This window comes from Hydra viridissima, unplaced genomic scaffold (assembly GCF_058129835.1).
Source record: "Hydra viridissima isolate aposymbiotic clone 2 unplaced genomic scaffold, HvirCarnegie_v1 scaffold_16, whole genome shotgun sequence".
NCBI classification, from domain to species: Eukaryota; Metazoa; Cnidaria; class Hydrozoa; order Anthoathecata; family Hydridae; genus Hydra; species Hydra viridissima.
In genome coordinates, this window is record NW_028324315.1 from 7,663,420 (window position 1) to 7,684,423 (window position 21,004).

The 21,004-nt window shown below is 27.7% G+C and overlaps 4 pseudogenes across 1 annotated transcript; 1 reads left to right on the forward strand and 3 right to left on the reverse strand.

Moving 5' to 3' along the window:
• LOC149877859 (uncharacterized) overlaps positions 1–21,004 on the forward strand; it is a 219,495-nt pseudogene that overhangs the window by 13,970 nt on the left and 184,521 nt on the right.
• On the reverse strand, positions 272–3,963 carry LOC145192710 (uncharacterized; annotated as a pseudogene).
• On the reverse strand, positions 4,297–5,034 carry LOC149877862 (uncharacterized; annotated as a pseudogene).
• Positions 17,338–19,396, reverse strand: LOC145192439 (uncharacterized; annotated as a pseudogene). Its single transcript, XR_016447942.1, has 2 exons — positions 18,784–19,396; positions 17,338–18,712 (listed from the first exon to the last, which is right to left on the reverse strand). The product of XR_016447942.1 is annotated as an uncharacterized LOC145192439 (transcript).

Sequence of the window (21,004 nt, forward strand, 5' to 3'; positions counted from 1 at the left end):
TTTCTCTTGATTGCTCCGAATAAACACCAAAGCCCATTTTTTTTGTTTTACAGAATTCAGATACATGATTGAACAGGATATGAAAATTTGGTGTTAAAGTAATACCATGTTCCAAAATCAAATTTTTATTGCAGGCATTTAAATTTTCGATATTAGTTTGAAAGTTTTCTTCAAGTCCGGATCGAAAGCAAGACTCAACAGCTAAATTTAACAACCTTAAGCATTCTCCAAAAGACTTTAGTTTAATTGGCAGCTTATCATTAAAGGCTTCTCACTTTTTGAGAAATTTTCGAGAAGAATTTCCATTAAACTTTCCACTATGCTGACAAGTCTTAATAATTTGCAACTGTTCGTAAACCTTCTTCATATTTATTTCCGACCGAATCCGCTTCATGTTATCCATTAGATGGTTGACAGTTGTCCCCATTATATGAAGCTCCGGTAAAACAAGTCTATCTACAAGAAATTCAGAGGGATTTCTATGTACTAAAACAGGGTTTATACAATTCTTAAAACGTTGTGCACACTTAGGTTTTGAACCAGATTCTTTGAATTTTGTATCGTTGTTTTGACAGCTCTCGAAAGTTCTGTATGGAGCATTTGTCCAAGTTTCTCTTTTATTCCACTCACATGCATAACAGGGATGAATTGAACTGCTACTTGGAGATATACCTGTCAGAATTTCACAATCTGCTCAACTTTTTCAAGATTTAACATTTCAAATAATATTTTAATGTTTTAAATATCTTTCTGGGATTTCTGGAGCTACCAGAAGAAGAAATGAAATATTTACTGACGAATCTTTAAAGCTTATTTTAGACCATCTTTATATAAAGACCTACAAACTGTTACCGGTTTTGTTTTAAGGTAGTCTATTTCAACTTTGTCGTAATTTTCAAAAGTTTCATTGAGATTAACTATATTTAAACAAAATTTGATAAAACCGCTTCCCCCGTCAATAGCAATCTTTAGCAACTGATTCTTAGAATCAACATATTTAAGATCCAGGAGTAGTTTAACAAAAAGAGTAACATTGTTGCAGTACGCTCTGTGATATTTTTATATTCCAAAGTTTTATCTTTGTTTTTAAATTCAAATAAAATATTTTCTTCGGTAAATAATGGAAGAAGATAACCCAGTGGGCACAGGAACGTTTTGCAAACGTTTAGTAAACGTTTAATGGTCGGTTGAACGTCGAATATATTAGTAAAACGTTTAAACCCAGTGGGCACAGGAACGTTTTGCAAACGTTTAGTAAACGTTTAATGGTCGGTTGAACGTCGAATATATTGGTAAAACGTTTTAAAAACGTTTGATAAACGTTTTAATAAGACTTTTTTTTATTACTTTTGCGGGACCTTAGAAAAACCTTTAAAAAACGCTTTATGAAATCTGTAAACGTCTAACTGCGCATGCGTAACATTAGACAAAATTAAACAAAGATATATATAAGATATATAAGCAAAGTTAATTTTTGAGGTTTCTCACATATATTATATATATATATAGATATATATATATTTATACATATATATATATATATATATATTATGTACGTATGTATGTATGTATGTATGTATGTATGTATGTATGTATGTATGTATGTATGTATGTATGTATGTATGTATGTATGTATGTATGTATGTATGTATGTATGTATGTATGTATGTATGTATGTATGTATGTATGTATGTATGTATGTATGTATGTATGTATGTATGTATGTATGTATGTATGTATGTATGTATGTATGTATGTATGTATGTATGTATGTATGTATGTATGTATGTATGTATGTATGTATGTATGTATGTATGTATGTATGTATGTATGTATGTACTAAACTGCCATAGCTAAAGTTAAACTACCATCCTCAAATATAAGCAACAATGAAGCAATTGTAGTTACACAGAAATAGTCAGAGCCTAATACAAGTTAAGTTTGAATTATAAAAGTTTTTAATTTTTTTAATTTTATTATTAATGTACGTAGCTATTTCTAGGAGGGCTGTTTTACAACCTTTGTACAAGTAAAAACATTTTCTTTCCCTAATTACATTCATAGGTTAATATTTCTATAAAATTATTGAGCATTGCAAGTTTTCCTTTTTTAATAAAACTTTTTTAAATATAACTGTTATACGCTTTATGATTTTTCATATGGTCATATAAAAGTATTTTTATATAATGTTATAATATTATTAGTATTTTTAAATAATGTTATAATATTAAAGTAAATTGTTATAGTTGATTTATTAATCTATTAATTTGTATTATGGTATTATATAGCTATAATAAAGTACATAGATAACTGCATAGCCTATATATTTCTTTTGTGATAGTAAAATTTTGATATATATATATATAATTTTTACCATTAAATGTCAAATTTAAATAAAAAAGAAATTAATTTAGAAAAAGTTTAAAAACTATAAATAAAAGATTTTTAATTGATAAATTGCCTGCCCAAACCAAAACCCTCAGTCAAAGTAGCAACACTCCTTAAATGTTCTACCTATATATCTGTGTATATACGTATGTATATTTATGCATTTATTTAAAAATATGTATATACACTATTATTATAATTTATTTTTATACATTAATGCTTATTGTGCACTATATATATATATATATATATATATATATATATATATATATGCAGTTTATTTGTTGTTTTTTTTTTATTTCATGTATGAAATTTTACATTTTTTAGTTTTTGTGATACACATTTTATTATAAAGTATTAAAATAAAATTATTCAGTTTTAACAACAGTTTAGTGCATTTCTATTAATTTCTAATTGGTAGTTTTTATATTTGTTATTTTAAATTATAGATATAATGTAATATAAAGATTTTTGTGCATATGTTCTCAGTAATGGGTAAAGTTGTTAAATAAACTAAAAGTAAAGTGTAGAATTTGCCATGAATATAAATGTGTGTTCAAGTAACACCCTTTATATGTGCTAGTTGGAATCCATAAAAGAGTCCTATAATATTTCTGTTTTTAGAAACACTGGTGTCACATACAACTACGTTCGATTCGGTCGATAAGTTGAAGATCATTTGAAGAGAGCTCTTGACAGTAGAGCATAACAATTATTTTATTACGTTTTTGTAGGCTTATTTATAAATTTTTGCTTTTTTTTTTTTGTATGCTTATATTATAAATAAACAGAAAATTCAACTTTTAGAAATTTATTAAATTATCAAGATCTAGGCTGTTGCTCCTAAATTTTCGTTTGTAAAAGATTTTGTATCAGCATAACATAAGTTATTTACTGAAATAACTTATACTTAAATAAATGCATTTAGGATAATCCTTGAAAATGTTAAAACGTTTCATTTACACACAATAAAAACCTATAAAAAAACGTTCAAAAAACGTTTTTTGGAAAACGTCCGGTCACCGTTTCATATGAACGTTCAAAAAACCATTAAAAAACGTTTTCGAAAGACGCTTAGAAAACGTTCAAAAAACGTTTTTAGGAAAACGTCCGGTCACCGTTTCATATAAACGTTTTAAAAACCATTAAAAAACGTTTCACGGGACCTTTAAAAAACGTTTACAAAATGTTCTTGTGCCCACTGGGAACTGTCTAAATCAGAGACAAAGCCTTTCAGTTTAGGTTCTACAGCGTTTCTTCTTTTTTCAACAACTCTGTAGTTATTAATTTTTTTCTATAATAAGTTTTACTCCAAAAATGCATCATTTTATTGTGCAGAATTAAATTTGAATAAGTATTGCAATTTTACCTTATCATAATAGCAAGTTTTATGATTTGATGATTACTTAAGGAAAGAGAATTCCCAATATAAAGAAGTTTTTTGTGAGTAAAATTGATTGTTTTTGGAGTATTCTTAGATCCAATAGATAGTTTCAGTTTACTACCTCCTGTCTTCAATGAAATGGTGTTACCACTTTCACTACATACTTTTTCTTTAATAACGTGAGAAGCCATTTGTTTTTGACATCTAAATAAGTTACAAAACTATGGAGACTGAATGAAAAAAGGTTTCGACAACTTTAGATTGTTAAAAAGGTTATAGGTTCAAAAGCTTACAAAGATTTTTTTATATTAAAATTATCATTTTTGATTTATTATTCTAAACATTTTTTTCACTTATCTCTCTATTAGTAACGCAAATTAGTACGGTTTTTCTAATAAATTGATATCAGGATGCAGCTGATATGTTATTTCTGAAAAAAAAAATTACGTTTACGAACTTGTTTTCTATAGAACATGGTATACAAACTTTCATAGTCAAATAATCAAAGTTATAAAAAACGTTTTCTACCTGAGCGTTGTTGCATTCCATTTATGATGTAATCCTCCTTTAACTTTAGTCAGACAAGAACTACACCGCGGACTAATAGCTGCCGTTTTAAAATTCTTTATACTGGATTTTTTCTTGGGTATCCTTCCCTGCGTTCTTGCAATTTTGCATATTTCACAGCTGCAAGTTTTAAATTTACTGAAGTTATATAAAAAATTATAAATTTATATTTCTTTACAACAGATCTACAAGTAAAATAACAATTTAGATTTTTGTGTTTTAGCCGGGATAATCATCTTTGACCAGTCAATGTCAAATTAATTTTCTGCCTGAGATAAACAACATTTGTTCTTTCAACTATACTCCTACACCTTAAAAAGATAAAGATATGCTAGTACCAAGCGAAATGAGATTTGGTTCATTTATCAAATCTTTTTTCTTTGAGTTCAACAAGGTATCCAATTTTTCAGTTATGTGAATGGTTTTACGTTTATGACATGTATACTTTTTATATATATATATTTTGTTAAAAATCATTAAGTATAACAACCTTGGACACAATCCAGTAGGGTATCGATTATCAGCAATGTTATAATACGAAAAACAGCTCTGAAATTTAGAAATTATATGGCTTTGGGTATTTTTTTTCATATGACATTTGCGACCACAAAAAACACTTTTTCTCTATTCTTTTGATGATCTAAAATAGTCTGAGGATATGATTTACCAGTTCTTAATATTTTTTTAAACAACATTTGTTGTATGATTGTCTTTTGCAATTAAATTTGTGGCAGAAAAAATGGCGGATTAACTCTTTCACTACCGCGATTTTTTTTAAAAAAAAAAAAAAGTTAAAATATTATTCAAAACTATTGAAATTCAAGTAATAAATCTCTTTGAAACCATAACAAACTATATATATATATATATATAAAGAAAGCTAAAGAAAAGATCTTTTTAAATATGTAAAAGTTAAATACACAGCATTTCATATTGAAAAATGCAAGAAGTTCAAAAACGTTGTTTTTTTTATTTAAAGTCAAAAACAAAATTATTTTATATATTTTAAGAATAAAATATCTAAAAAGACATTTCTACTAACTTACATAGGCAATGTAATCATAAGTAATAAAAAATAGTTTTACTTTTCTTTTGAGAACAGAAAAAAGCTAAAACCAGATTTATTTAGAACTGAATTTTGAAAATTTAAACAGAAAAAAAGTCAAATATTTTGTAAAATGTGCTTTAAAAAAAAAATTCTTAAGTACTTCCAATGATAAAAAAAATTATCTGGAATGCTAAATCAAAAAACAATCTTTAGGATGCAAATGAGGTTCATTACTGCAGCCAGAACATATAAAATTAGTGCGCTTTCTTTTGACAGGAGTACTACAGACTACACAATTTCTATCGCTTTCAATATATTTAATCAAATGTCTTGTATTGTTGAATCATTCTAAGACTGAATTTAAAACTTGTCGAACTCTTTTTAAAAATGTTATCAGGCGGCATGGTAATACAAGAATTAACTAGTTCTTCAATAAGATTCTCCTTAAATCTTTTTAGAGTAATTCTTTTTGAATTATGTGGACGAGTTAAAAATTATATGTAAGAGTTAACTTGAGTTACTTCTATCAGCCAATTAAAAATTCTTTTCTACCACTTAACTGTCTTTCCATCTAGATTACTGTAATATGACACAGATTGGTCTAAACGATCACAACCATTCATTAATAGATTGTACCGGTGAATAATTTCTAGTATTTCTCTGACTCCTTTGCGAGTTAAAGATGGTTGCAAAAAGACAAAAAAGGCGCGAAAAAAAGGCGCGAAAAAATCTTAAAAATGCCATAATTACTTAATAGAAGTTTTCTGATTTGGTGGACTATATACATAGTGATCAGTAATATATACTCTTTCAGAAGCATATGTATAACACATTATATATAAATAGCACTACCTGGTTTTTAAAACTACTTTATCTGTGTCATATAGATTATAGACTTTGTGTTAAAAAAACTAGACCACTTTGTGAACCAAAACATAATGCAAAAGACAGGGTTATTACTAAAAAAAAAGAAAACACTGGACTGCTTTTAGATATGTGTTGTAACTCTGGTGAGAAGGGAGGGACATCTACAACAGGGTCATAAGGCCTTAGATTTTTTTTTGAAGAACTAATTTCTAGCATAAATGATCTATGCTCTCCTATGTACAAAGATAGCATGCTACTACTACATTCTAAAATCAGTATAATACTTCGTATAATTTCTTGTCAGCGTAAAATTAAAATAGACAAATTTCAGGATTTATGCAATAATGCTACACTTAACATTATTACAAATATGCCATGGGCACAAATTAACCACACTCTTCATGGAGTCCTTCATCATTCAGCTGCTTTATGATGGTTATGGCCTTGGCAATTTATTGGAGGAAGGTCTTGAAGCAAACAACAAAGATATTAGAAACTATTTAAAACTTATCTCTTGTAAGACATCAAATCTAGAACAACTTATATATGCAATGAGTCGTATTTTAAAGAGATCGGATCCTTGTGTTTTAAACCGAATTATCCATTCGCATCCTGCAAAGTTATGCCAAGATTGTGGTTCAAATGAGTATACAAGCAGATCTCATGAGCGTATGTTTTCAAAACCAAAGAAAAATTTTGATGATATGTTTGAAAAACCTTGTTTATGATTAATTACAAAGTTATTAACATTTTTTAATGTTTTGACATTTTATCTTTTAATATATTTTTTGCAAGTTCAAATCATTAGAACTCTTTTCTTATAATTTTATTATACTAACATTATTTTAAATCCAAATTCGACAGATTACATGTTTTTAAATACTACACTTCTTATCAATAGAACAGTAAAAATCAACCCCTATATTATTTAAACTTTTGAATTTTATTTTCTTTAAGTATATCTAATAAATTACTTTTTTAGTTGTCATCTAAAAAAAGTTTAACTTTGAGTATTTATCAAAAAATAGTTTATCAAAAGTGACCAAATATGGTAATTTGAACCCAGCCCACAAATTTAGTTTATTATTAAAAATTTAAATTTTTCTATAATCAGCAAAAAACTATCTTTCTAAAAAGTCCTCAATGAGTTTTTTAGGATTTCTTAATCATAAGTTATGATCCTATTTCCAAAACTTTGCCATCCAGGCCCACTGTGCATCAGTCTCATTCTGATCATTTATTACCTAAATACTTGGAAGATGTTTTAAATACATTAGATAAAATGGAGTCATCTTTGTAGATTTCTGGTATGGTATGTTCAGCCCATAAGCAATTGCAGATGTGTAACTAATATAAATCATCAAAAAAGAAACTAGTAATAAATGAAATTGTACATTTTAGAGAAAATGAGTTAAAATTATAAAGACTATCAAACCTATCCCAATTATTCACCTCATTATTATCTCATTATTATCTCATTATTATCTCATTACTATCTCAATGTTATCTCAATATTATCTCAATATTATCTCATTATTATCTCATTATTATCTCATTATTATCTCATTATTATCTCATTATTATCTCAATATTATCTCATTATTATCTCATTATTATCTCAATATTAGTATAATAGCTTAAAGCACACTTAAAAGTTTGATTAGTACGTTTATCTTAACAATTACTTTAAGGGTGGTATGCTGATGTCCATTATTTGAAAAATTTTATAGCTAAGTTATATAACCAAAAAGTTCTTAAAGTTCTATATAACAAAATTTAAGAGAACTTAAGAAAATTTTCAGAAAAATTAAAGAAATTTAAAAATAATTAATAAAAAAATTTAAGTACCACAAAGAAAATGAAAGTTTTAGAAAACCTTTTAGCATTTACCTCATTTACAAATTCTCTTCCTTGATCAGTGATTCCTTTTTTTGGTGGACCATACATATGAAAAGTGCTAACCAAAACAGTAGCTAAAACAACACCAAATTTTTAACAAAATTTAAGAGAACCCTCCTTCTTTCTTCTTGACAATATAAGACAAGCCGTTGAGATTCATCTCTATTATAGTACAAACGTCCATCTGAAAATTTAACCATTTTTTAAACATAGTTCAAACATGTATAAAAAGCTTTAACTTAAAACTGCATATTTTAAATTGAATGGAAAGTTCTCAAATATTAAGTTATGAGTACTGACTTGCCTATTCCTGTAAAATTCTTTGTAGCTAATTTTAGTCCTCGTTTTTCACTGTTCAAAACAGTGTTTGCTTACCTACCCTCGATTACGTACTGCCTAATCTCTTTAAGACGTAACTCTTGAGTTTTAGCATTGATCTTAGGCATTGCTTAAGAACAAATGTAAAAGTAATATATCAGAATATGCCAATTTATTTATTTATTAAAAATTACTACAAAACTATACTTACTTTAAATCAATATCGGAATAAAATTTACGGGTGTTGTTGTTAAGTTTATATGGGTGTTTTTTAGTTTTTTTTCGGACGGACCTCTTAAGCCAATAAGCGTGCGGCTCGGAAATAATTTCATGGGGGAAATAAATTTGTACAACACCGCCGCACAGTGGGACGAAATCCTGATTTTGCGGCCAAAATTCCCAAATTACCTACATAAGGGTTTTCGAGGTCGCTGATTACGAATCTGAGGTCAGATTTAAAAAATTCAAAATGGCGGCTCTAATATGGCGGCCAAAACTGTTTATACGTTGAAAATATGAAATCTCATGTAGTTTGGTTTTCGAGGTCATTGCTAATGATTCAGGAGTTAAGTAAGAGCAAAAACATTGTAAAATTATTTCCAAATTTATACTACTAATAAAAAAACAGAAATTTGTAATTTTGATTTATATTTTATAATTAATATTTAATTTTTACAATTAATATTTAACTTATTATTTTTTTTAAATTGGTAAAAGATTAAGTCACATATATGTAAAAAAATTGTTTCTTTAATCCTAGTAACAAAAATCACGTATGTCATATTCATCAATGTTCGAATCATTCGATTTGGAATCTGATGTTGAACCACTTGTATTTAAATTGAAATAGTTCCTTGTCTCTTGTCTGGTGACTTCAGGTTGTTTTAACAATTGTACAGTTTCTTGATGCAGAGATTTTACCGGTCTCTAGGGCAATTTCCTGATGCTCGAGAGAAATGGATCTGATGTTAATAAGAGCCTATTTAAAAATGTCTCTCATATTCAATTCTCTTGAGCATTTTCTTGTATGATGTAATCTGAAGTTTTTAATGTCCTTCTTGCGTGACTCTTGGGCATCTTCAGAAAGTTGTCCAATCGGTAAAAGGGCATATTGCATGCAATGTAGATATGACAAATCTTAAATTATCTGTAGTAATGTCCATTTTTATAATGTTGTTGATGTCATCAAATTCTTTAGAGGAAGCTTTGCACAGGAAGCAGCGTTGTTTAGAAGTGGTACCAGTTACTGCATTACAGACTTTACCGTCTATCATTATAAATGACATACAGTAAGTTACTGAAATGGATTTCCCATTTTGTTCATTAGCATATGGTGCAAGACCCTCAATCTGCAGTTCAATGTCGGTAACTTCTTTCAATGTTGACTGTACATCTTCATGTACAAACTGCAATCGTATTGGTCTGCAGAATCGCGGTGTTGATGGTCTAGGATTTTTCTACCTAATAGTTGCTTCACCCGTCTCGTGGTTGTTGTGTATTATTTTAAAGGTACAAGAGAAGTATAAAAAATGCTTTCATCAGATTTTCCAGTCTCACTAAGTTTTTGTTTATAAACACTTTGACCGCTGCTTCCATCACATCCCCATTTACAGTAAAGTACTGATTTTTGAAGAATTTCCGGATTTAGAGTATCAATGAGCTCAGCCTGAAGTTGTAAAATTCTAGGTGTGGTATGTTCCATTTTTTTGAAAATTGCATCTATCAAAACATCAATGATGAACTTATATTCATTTTTTAAACTGTCTTTCACCATAAAGAATATATCTTTTCTTGAAAATTCCTATTTGAAGATTTGGAAGACTCTGTAAAAAAAAATACAGTTATAACTGCTGAGAGTTCTTTGAGGACTATTTTATAAAACTTTGAGATTATCATAAAACGGAATGAGAAGTAACTTGTAAACCATATATTTAAAATAAAAAATTATTGCATTAAAATGTAATTAGTGCCATTAAATAATGTTAATTCACTAACTTCCATGACCATTTTTAGACATTAATCTATAAACATAAATTAATGTCGCACCACGCATTCCTCCATAAAAACTAGTCTCATTATTAATATGGCACTCAATGGCAGCCAGTTTTTTAATATGTTATTATTAACATTATAAACTATCAGTTCCTTGTCAAAAGAAGGTGGATAACCGCGGTTAAATTTTTAAAACGACATTAGAAAACCGATTTCAGATAAAAAATTTACAATTTTTTATGTTTACTTGTCGCGCGATTTAAATATTTAAAAAATTAAAATTATCAATAACAGTGCATAACCATATATTCTACATGCCTCCAGAAAGTGATTCCATTTTGCCGAATTCCAATTGAAATAGTTTCTTCAGTTTAACAGCACTTTAAAACATGCAAGAATTTTTCGACATGTCCACTTGTTTAGTGCGTACCGAACGGAGGCTAAATGTCAACTGATGTCCAGGCCACCCTAGAGCAGGTATATACCTGCCCTGATTGGAATTTTGTTCTAGGACTACCTGTAAACAAGATCTGAACGTAAAAAGACGAAAATTTAAAACTCAAAAATTTGACTTTTGACCACGAAATCGGGATTTCGTACCACTGTGCGCCGTTGCATGCCGAAGTTCTCCTGCTTCCCCTGAATATTTAATAGAGATAAAAAAAAAAAAAAAAAAAACACAAAATATACAAAAAAAGTTAACAATAAAGACCATTAAAAGATTTTTTTTACATAACACGAACATTTATGAAAAACTTTCTTTAATTTATTTAGCTATTTTGTCACAAATCTTTCAGGCCATTTTTACCAGCAAAATCATTAGGCAAGTTTGCAGATTAAACTCACACTTGAATTAAGTTCAAAAAAGGTCTATTTATAACATTATTATATTTAATTACTTAGTTAACAATATTGATTATTTAAAAATATGAAATAAAAGCTGAATGCGACAGAGACTCCAAGTCTCGCTATCTCAATTTATTTTGCAGCCCTTCTGAACTTCACAGTTTCACCTCCCACCCTCCCCCAAAGGGGGAGGGTGGGTGGTTAAAATGTGCAGTTCAGGTTAAGTGGGGGTGGGTGGTTAAAAAAAGTTAACAGCGAAATGAAGTTCAAAAAATAACGTCTGAAAATTCCTCAAAGAGGTCACTGTGTAGTTAAACTTGAAAAGTTTTTGCATTTTAGAGTTAATATCCCAACATTGGATTTTCGGTATCTTACCGCCGACAAAAGCCTTCTTTTCACGTGACGATGAACTTAATCAAATTCATAAATACGTGTGCCAAACAAACGATTCGGGAAAATAAATCACGGTTTTAACTGGAATGTCTGATATAGTAAAGACTCAGCTCGCTAGAAAGTATGCAGCACTTTATAACAACCATTTTGAAAGTATTGTGTGGGTGGATGCAGCATTTGATAAAGTACAAGTTTCTATGACTAATCTCTGTCACCAACTAGGGTTAAGCGTAAGAGATTCTCAAGGCGATCCGTTCAATATTGAAGTAGTTTCTAGAAAAATAAATCACTATTTTGAAAGAGAAAAAACGCTTTACGTCTTCGACAACGTCGACGATGAGAATTTTGAAAAATAAATATCAAATGAAAAAAAATTAATTTACTTTGGTAACATCGCAATGGAAATCATGGTCTACCAATGTTAATCAAGTACAAATTAACTCTTTCTCGCCTCAAGATGCGTTACTTTTCGCAAAAAGAAATATAAAACAAATACTAACAAACGATGAAGAAAAACTAATAGAAATAACCAAAGTGCTTCATGCATCCACTTGCCATTAATCAAGCCATTCTCTATATAAACAACAACAGCGTTTCTCTGCAGGAATATTTAGATCTTATTCGATGATATCCTTTCAAAATACTCGAAGGAGGTATCCAAACTGAAGAAGGATCAAAGTTTACTATAACATCAATTAGCATAGTATTAAACAAAAATAGAAGCATCGAATGAAAAATCAATAAAAATTTTAAACCATTTATCGTATTGCGACAGTCAACACATTACAAAAATGTTTCATCAAGGTATTTGATTATGTTAAACACCTGAAAATAAAAGAACAGTTTTTGATAAATCAAGCAAATACTAGTAAGTTATTCGTTGCTTAAACGTATTGACAATGACAATGATAGGTACGAGATGCACGAAATGACCCAGTTAGCGTGTAAATGTTATCAAAAACGAAAAGAAATAACAGAGATGCAAAGTAAACATCGCCCATTTTCTAAAATTAGAGTTAGAAGTGGAAAATGACTACGTTGACGATGGGAAGAACTTCTATCACTATTTGATCCAGATTATTCGTATTAACAAAGACATCCTAGGTATCAATAATCCATCATTATTGGATACAAAAAATAGTATAGCAAACTGTTTGTATGGAATGGGAAAATATAATGAAGCTTTAGAAATTTATTATAAAAATGATAAAATACAAACGGATATTTTAGTTATCAATCATCCTTCAACATTGGACACAAAAAATAGTATAGCAAACTGTTTATATCGAATGAGAAAATAGAGTGAGGCTTTAGAAATTTATTATCAAGTTAATAAACTAAGAATGGACACTCTAGATATCAAATATCCATCAACATTGGTAACAAAAACTAATATAGCAATCTGTTTGTGTGGAATGGGAAAGTTTGATGAAGCTTTAGAAATTTATTATCAAGTTGATAAAATACAATCAGAAAATTTAGGTAACAAACATCCATCAACATTGAATACAAAAAATAATATAGCAAACTGTTTGAGTGGAATGGGAAAATGTAACAAAGCTTTGGAAATTTATTATAAAGTTGATAATATACAAACGGATTTTTTAGGTATCAACCATCCTTTAACATTGGATACAAAAAATAGTTTAGCAAACTGTTTGTGTGATATGGGAAAATACAATGAAGCTTTAAATATTTTTTATAAAGTTGATAAAATACGAAAAGACATTTTTGGTATTAATCATCCTTCAACATTGGCCACAAAAAATAGTATAGCAAACTGTTTATATCGAATGGGAAAATATAATGCAGCTTTAGAAATTTATTCTCAAGTTGAAAAATTTCAAACGGATAGTGTAGGTATCAATCATCCATCAACATTGGATACAAAAAATAGTACAGCAAACTGTTTGTGCGATATGGGAAAATATAATGAAGCATTAGAAATTCATTTTAAAGTTGATGAAATAAGAACAGATATTTTAAGTATCATTCATCCATCAACATTGGATACAAAATATAGTATAGCGAACTGTTTATATCGAATGGGAAAATATAATGCAGCTTTAGAAATTTATTCTCAAGTTGAAAAACTTCGAACGGATTGTTTAGGTATCAATTATCCATCAACATTGGATACAAAAAATAAAATAGCAAACTGTTAATATCGCATGAGAAAATATAATTAAGTTTCAGAAATTTATTCTCAAGTTGAAAAACTACGAACGGATAATTTAGGTATCAGAAATCCATCAACATTGGATACAAAAAGTAGTATAGCAAATTGTTTATATCGAATGGGAAAGTATTATGCTGCTATAGAAATTTATTATCAAGTTGAAAGTCTACGAAAAGATATCATAAACATCAATCATCCATCAATATTGGATACCAAAAATGGTACAGCTAACTATTTAGGCGATATGGGAAAATGAAATGAAGCTTAAAAAATTTATTTTAATGTTGATAAATTAAGATCGGATATTTTAGGTATCAATCATCCATCAACATTGGATACAAAAAATAGTATAGCAAACTGTTTGTGTGATATTGGAAAATATATTGAAGCTTTAGAAATTTATTCTCAAGTTGAAAAACTTCGAACGGATAGTTTAGGTATCAATCATCCATCAACATTGGATAGAAAAAACAGTATTGCAAACTGTTTGTGTGATGTTGGATAAAATACTGAAGCATTAGAAATTTATTATAAAGTTGATGAAATAAGAAAGGATATTTTTGGTATCAATCATCCATCAAAATTGGATACAAAAATTAATATAGCAAGTTGTTTTAAAGATACGAAAGGAATTGAAATGTAATGTGAAACAGAGAGAACTGGAAAATCGATAGTGTCATTAGTAATTTAAATTAAAAATTATAGTAACCTAAATTTTAAACTTGTGTTAGAAATTAAACTAGAAAATTAAACTAGAAACATTAATTAGAAACTTATTTTAGATGTAATAAATTCAGATTTTAAATTACCAAATTAATTTTCGAAATTAATTTTCTAAATTAAATTTCTAAAGTAAAATTCTACATTAATTTTCTAATTCAAATTTCGAATTTAAATTTTCTTGTTAAATTTTTACTTGAAATTTCAAGTTGAATTTTCTTATTTACATTTCTTCTTTAAATATCTGCTTAAACTTATTTCTTTTGATTTTTTCTATCAAGTGCTTCTTTAAATCTCACTTTTAACTTTGTTTTTTATACTTCCATTTTAAGTTTCTAATTTAAATTTTTTAGTTGAAGTTTTGATTAAAATTATAATTTAGTAAATTCTAATTTAATCTGCTAATTTATACTTTCAATTTGAATTTTTATGCTATATCACTAATTTAAATTTCTGGTGAACTTTTTTTTCTGAGCAACATTTTTTTTGAACGTTTTTATATGAGTGTGTTATTTAAACTTTTTCCATAAATTCGTTTATAAAAAAATATATAAAAGTTCCTCTATTTCAATCTTCTTTATATTTCGTTTATAATTTTCTTTTCTGAATTATTTCATTAAAATTTTGTATTTAATTTCGTCGCTCGTATTTTATGCACTTCTTTTTCATTTTCTTTTAATTTCTTTTTTTAAATTTTTTCCTTTAAGTTTGAATTGAAGATAAGCGAAATTATTAAAAAATTAATATCCGTTCTTATTTTATCAACTTTATAATAAATGGTTTTAATCGTTCATAACGTCGATTAATGTTCATGTATAAGAAATATGAAAATAGATTTTTATGTTTTCTTTTTATCTTAAGTTCTTTATCCAATGTACGATAAAAAAGTTTGTACCGATATGAAAAAATGGCTTTGTATTGAGTTAATGAATGAAATTATTAAATGCAAATGAATGAAAATTTTTTCGAAAGAGTGTAAAGTTAAAAATGATTTTTTTACAGCCGGAAAATTAGAAACGTGAAGTTTCAAATAAGACCCTTGGGATAAGTTTTAAATAAATTTCAAATGATCTTTTATGTAAAAGTGAAATAAAAAATTAAAAGTTCCATAGTTTTTTTATAACTTTGTTAACCTATTAAATTTTTTTTTTCATTAGTAATCAAAATGTCGTTACTCATAATAATGTCATAATTAATTATAGATAAATATTTTTCTTAAAACTAAACTTAACGTTAAATAAGAACTAGGCTGGCAAAATTAATTGCTCTTTAAATCAGAAAAGATCGTATGCGACTGTCAATGTCAGAATTAATAGAAAAAAATGCGTGCAAACTTTAACTTGGCGTGTACATTTGTATGCGCCAAGTAAAAATTAAATCAGATCACAATCATTTTACAAAGCATATAAGCATATCCACATCCGTACGCAGAAAGTCATTCGAAACCTAAAACCCTACACGAAAGCCTTACAATTAGAAAATATGAAATATTTTCTAATTGTAATTATATATATATATATATATATATATATATATATAAATATATACATATATATATATATATATATATATATATATATATATATATATATATATATATATATATATATATATATATATATATATATATATATATATCTTCAATTTAAACTTAAAGAAAAAAATTAAAAAAAGAAACTAAAAGAAAATAAAAATCAGTGAATAAAATGTGAGTGGCTAAATTAAATACAAAATTTAATGAAGAAATTTGAAAAGAAATTTAAAAACGAAATGTAAAGAAGAAATGAAATAAAAGAATATGTTTATATTTATTTATAAAGGAATTCATAGAAAAAGTTTAAATAACGCACTCATATAAAAACAATTATTTTAGAAGAAACGTTCATAAGAAATGTTACTCAGAAAAAAAAATTTACCAGAAATTTAAATTAGTTGTATAGCTTAGAATTTTAAATTGAAAGTAGAAACTAGCAGTTTAAATTAGAATTTAGTAAATTATAATTTTAATCAAAACTTCAACTAAGAAATTTAAATTAGAAACTTAAAATGGAAGTATAAAAAAAAAAAGTTAAAAGTGAAATTTAAAGAAGATAGAATAAATCAAAAGAAATAAGTTAAAGCAGATATTTAAAGAAGAAATGTAAATTAGAAATTTCAACTTGAAATTTCAAGTAAAGTTTTAACAAGAAAATTTAAATTAGAAATTTTAATTAGAAATTTAATTTAGAATTTTACTTTAGAAGTTTAAATTAGAAATTTAACACAGTGTTATAAAATGGGTTCTAACCTTGACTTTCTGACCCGAGAAAACCTTTTTGTGGAATGATAGCCCACACTATTGGGATCACTTGGATATAAGTATTAAAATCAGATTACAACGTCCTGGCAAGTTATTGACAGGGCCGTACCGAACGACAAAGACGTGTGTGTGTGTGTGTGTGTGTGTGGGAGGGGGGGGGGGTGAAAATGAAAAAAACAAATTTTACCGACAAGATTTTTTTTTTTTTTTTTTTTTTTTTTAGAAGCCAAATTTCAGTTTTAACCGACATAAACCATAATTTTCGAGTTTTCCGTCAAAAACCGACAGAATATAGTACAAAATATAGGTTATTCCAATAAATATGAACTAGGGAAACAAAAAACATATTCTGAGAGTTTATCGTGTATCTAAAATGAAAATTATGCTTTAAAATAAATATTCTAATACAAGAAAAAATCATTCTAAAATGGCTCTTTTCACAAGCAATGTTTACTATTAAAGTCCACTAAGCAGCATTGCAACTTTTTACTGTATTCAGGATGATGGTTAGGTCGTTTGTACCTTTGCCAATTCACTTGAAAGTTGTGATGCATTGTCTCTGTTGCTTGTTCTGAGTAAAGTCCGAGAGCTTGGCCGTGTTTGTCAATGAAATCTTTCACATGAAAAAATACAGCATGAACCTTGGGTGTCACAGAAACATTTTGCAGTGCCACATAAGCCACTCTGAAAGCTTCAATTTTTTGTACATAACTTGGATCAAGAACGCATCCAAAACAGGCAGACACTACTGCATTGAATTTTCGAAATACATCAACTAATGGTAATGCAGCATAGCATGAGTGTTTCTCGACAATAGATTGAAGAAGATCAATATTTTTTAGCAGCTTCCTGCACTCATTTCCTGCAAAATGCCCTCCATGATAAGGCTGTTGTTTAATGTGCAGTGAATCAGTCCAAAGAGTTCCTTGAGGGAAAACTTTTAGTAGGGCAGCAAAGAGATGAAAACACCAATAAGGAGATGCAACTCCGTTGGCGGTATGAAGTCCAAAACTAATGTGCCACCAGCAAGATCAAATACAGGAGAATGAACAACATTCATGTAATCACGAGCTCTTTTGATGTTTGATCCTGCTGCATTGAAAAGTGAGACATTCTGATCAAGAGATTAGAAAGTTCTTAATTTTCCTTGATTTAAAAGGTCCTTTGCACTTGACTCACACCAGGTGCAGGGGTGTGCACTTGAGTGTGCTTGGAGACCACAAATTATATTTGCCAGTTTTAGGTCACAGGACAAAACAAAATCTTGGTCTCTCATATTGATCAATTCGAAAATTTGAGACACATTTGAGTAGTTTTCTTGCAGGTCCTCAGAGACAGCAATAATAAGTTGCCGCATAACTCCAGTGTCCTTGAAAAACTTGTTTGTGCAATTGAGTTTTGCTGGGGGAGTGTTAGGTTCACGATTTAATTCAATAATTCCAAGGCTTACTTTCAGGAATCCTCCCCCACCGTCAATTCCAACTTTCACAATATGATTGTTTGATGTGCTTCTCATAGAAATGAGTTCATTTTTAAGCTCTTTGAAGTCCTTGCAATGAATGACAGTCCTTCCACATCCAGCATGATCTTTAATCAATGAACTCGTGAAATGGTGAGAAAGCTGCTTACTAACTGCATCAAATTTTACAGCATAGTTTTTCTCAACAATATGTTGTGAAGTTGACTGATTAATTGTAGCAGCTAGTCTCTTGATGCCATTGTTTGAAAGCCCTGTGTTTGCCTGAACTTGAACAAGTTCTTTTATACTAATTGATGGGTTTGGAGGAAATAGTTTTCTAGCTGATGAGGAACCTAAAATAAATGCAGATATTGTTTAATTTCGAAATTTCTAAAGTATCTTTTCATGAAAGTTAAACTTTTACCTGGCATTATTGGAAGCATTCTTCCACCTTGTGGTTGACTCAATCGAACAGTGCCATGTGGAGAAGAATCCTTTCTTGAAACAACAAGAGCAGCAACTCGTTCAGATGCAACAGGATCCTTGGTTGCAACAGCAACAAGGTTATTTCGCAAAGTGCCCTTTGTGCAATGATGAGGTAATCCTCTTCCAATAATTGAAAAACAGTCAGAGCATCGTTTTTGGACAGTTAAAGATGGAGTATTTTGTGCTGAGCTCTGCAAAAGCTGAGTTTTCTGTTGACTATTATTTCTCAGTTTTCCAACAGAACAAATCAAACAGTCACATTGTGTGTCTCTAGTTTGAGGTCGAATTTTTATAGTCTCAAAATTGTAAAGTGATGGGAGATTGATGTGTTCTCCAGAATCCTTTCTTCTTAAACAAGAACGACACTTTTCACAAATTCCAAGTGGAACTTTGTCATTACTAAAATCGATCCTCTCATTGAGTATTGTTTGGCATTTTTCTTTTAGGAAAGGTGTCAGTTCCCTCTGACATTTACTGAAGCAAAGAAAACAGACAGTTTTCCTGCAGTCTTGGTGGTTTTTTGCTGTATTCGGCATTTTTTTGTAAAATTAGATGTGCGCAGTTTTGCTCTCGTGAATAAAGTAAAAAAATCATGCCTTTTCCCGAAATTTTTATTTTCCCGAAATTTTCCCGAAATTCAAAAACTGTCTTATTTTCACAGTTAAAAATAATTTTTATGAAAAGTTAAACAGAAAAACAGAAGAATAAAAAAATATTATATTTGTTTGGTAATAAAGGAAGCTTATCTTCTTGATATCTTTTAATTTTTTAACTTTTTTTATGTTTTCATTAAACATAATGCTCTTTATGCTACAGTATGTTTGTTTACTTGAATTTAAAATTATATCTTACTGTAAAAATGCAAAACAAGCTGTCATTTCGAATGTGTGTGTAATCAACAAAATCAGAAAATTTAAACATCAATAACTTGCCAGGACGTTGTAATCTGATTTTAATACTTATATCCAAGTGATCCCCATAGTGTGGGCTATCATTCCACAAAAGGGTTTTCTCAGGTCAGAAAATCAAGGTTAGAACCCATTTTATAACACTGTGTTAATTTAGAAATTTAATTTAGAAATTTTAATTTAGAAATTTAATTTAGAAATTTAATTTAGAAATTTAATTTAGAAATTTAATTTAGAAATATAATTTAGAAATATAATTTAGAAATTTAATTTAGAAATTTAATTTAGAAATTTAATTTAGAAATTTAGTTTAGAAATTTAATTTAGAAATTTAATTTAGAAATTTAATTTAGAAATTTAATTTAGAAATTTAATTTAGAAATTTAATTTAGAAATTTAATTTAGAAATTTAATTTAGAAATTTAATTCAGAAATTTAATTTAGAAATTTAATTCAGAAATTTAATTTAGAAATTTAATTTAGAAATTTAATTTAGAAATTTAGTTTAGAAATTTAATTTAGAAATTTAATTTAGAAATTTAATTTAGAAATTTAATTTAGAAATTTAATTTAGAAATTTAATTTAGAAATTTAATTTAGAAATTTAATTTAGAAATTTAATTTAGAAATTTAGTTTAGAAATTTAGTTTAGAAAATTAATTTAGAAATTTAATTTAGAAATTTAATTTAGAAATTTAATTTAGAAATTTAGTTTAGAAATTTAATTTAGAAATTTAGTTTAGAAATTTAATTTAGAAATTTAATTTAGAAATTTAATTTCTAACTTAATTTGGTAATTTTATTTAGAAATATAAACTTGAAATCAAAAAAGTAGTTTAAATTAGAAATCTAAAGTAGAAACTTAAGTTTGCAGTTTAAATAAGAATTTAATAAACTATAATTCAAATCAGAACTCTAAGAAAATTAAATAAGAAACTTAAAAGGGAAATATAAAAACTAAATTTAAAAGTGAAGTTTAAAGAAAAAATGGATGGGAAAAGTAAAAAGAATTAAGTTATAGCAAATATTTAAAGAAGAAATGTAAATTAGAATTTTCAAGTTGAAATTTCAAGTAAAATTTCAACAATAAATTTTAATAAGTAATTTTAATTAGAAATTTAAGTTAGAAATTTAATTTAGAAATTAAAATAGAAGCTCAATCTAGAAAGTTAAACTAGAAATACCAATTAGAATGTTACATTAGAAAGCTAAATTAGAAATAATAACGTGAGATTTGAAAATCAGAAAGCT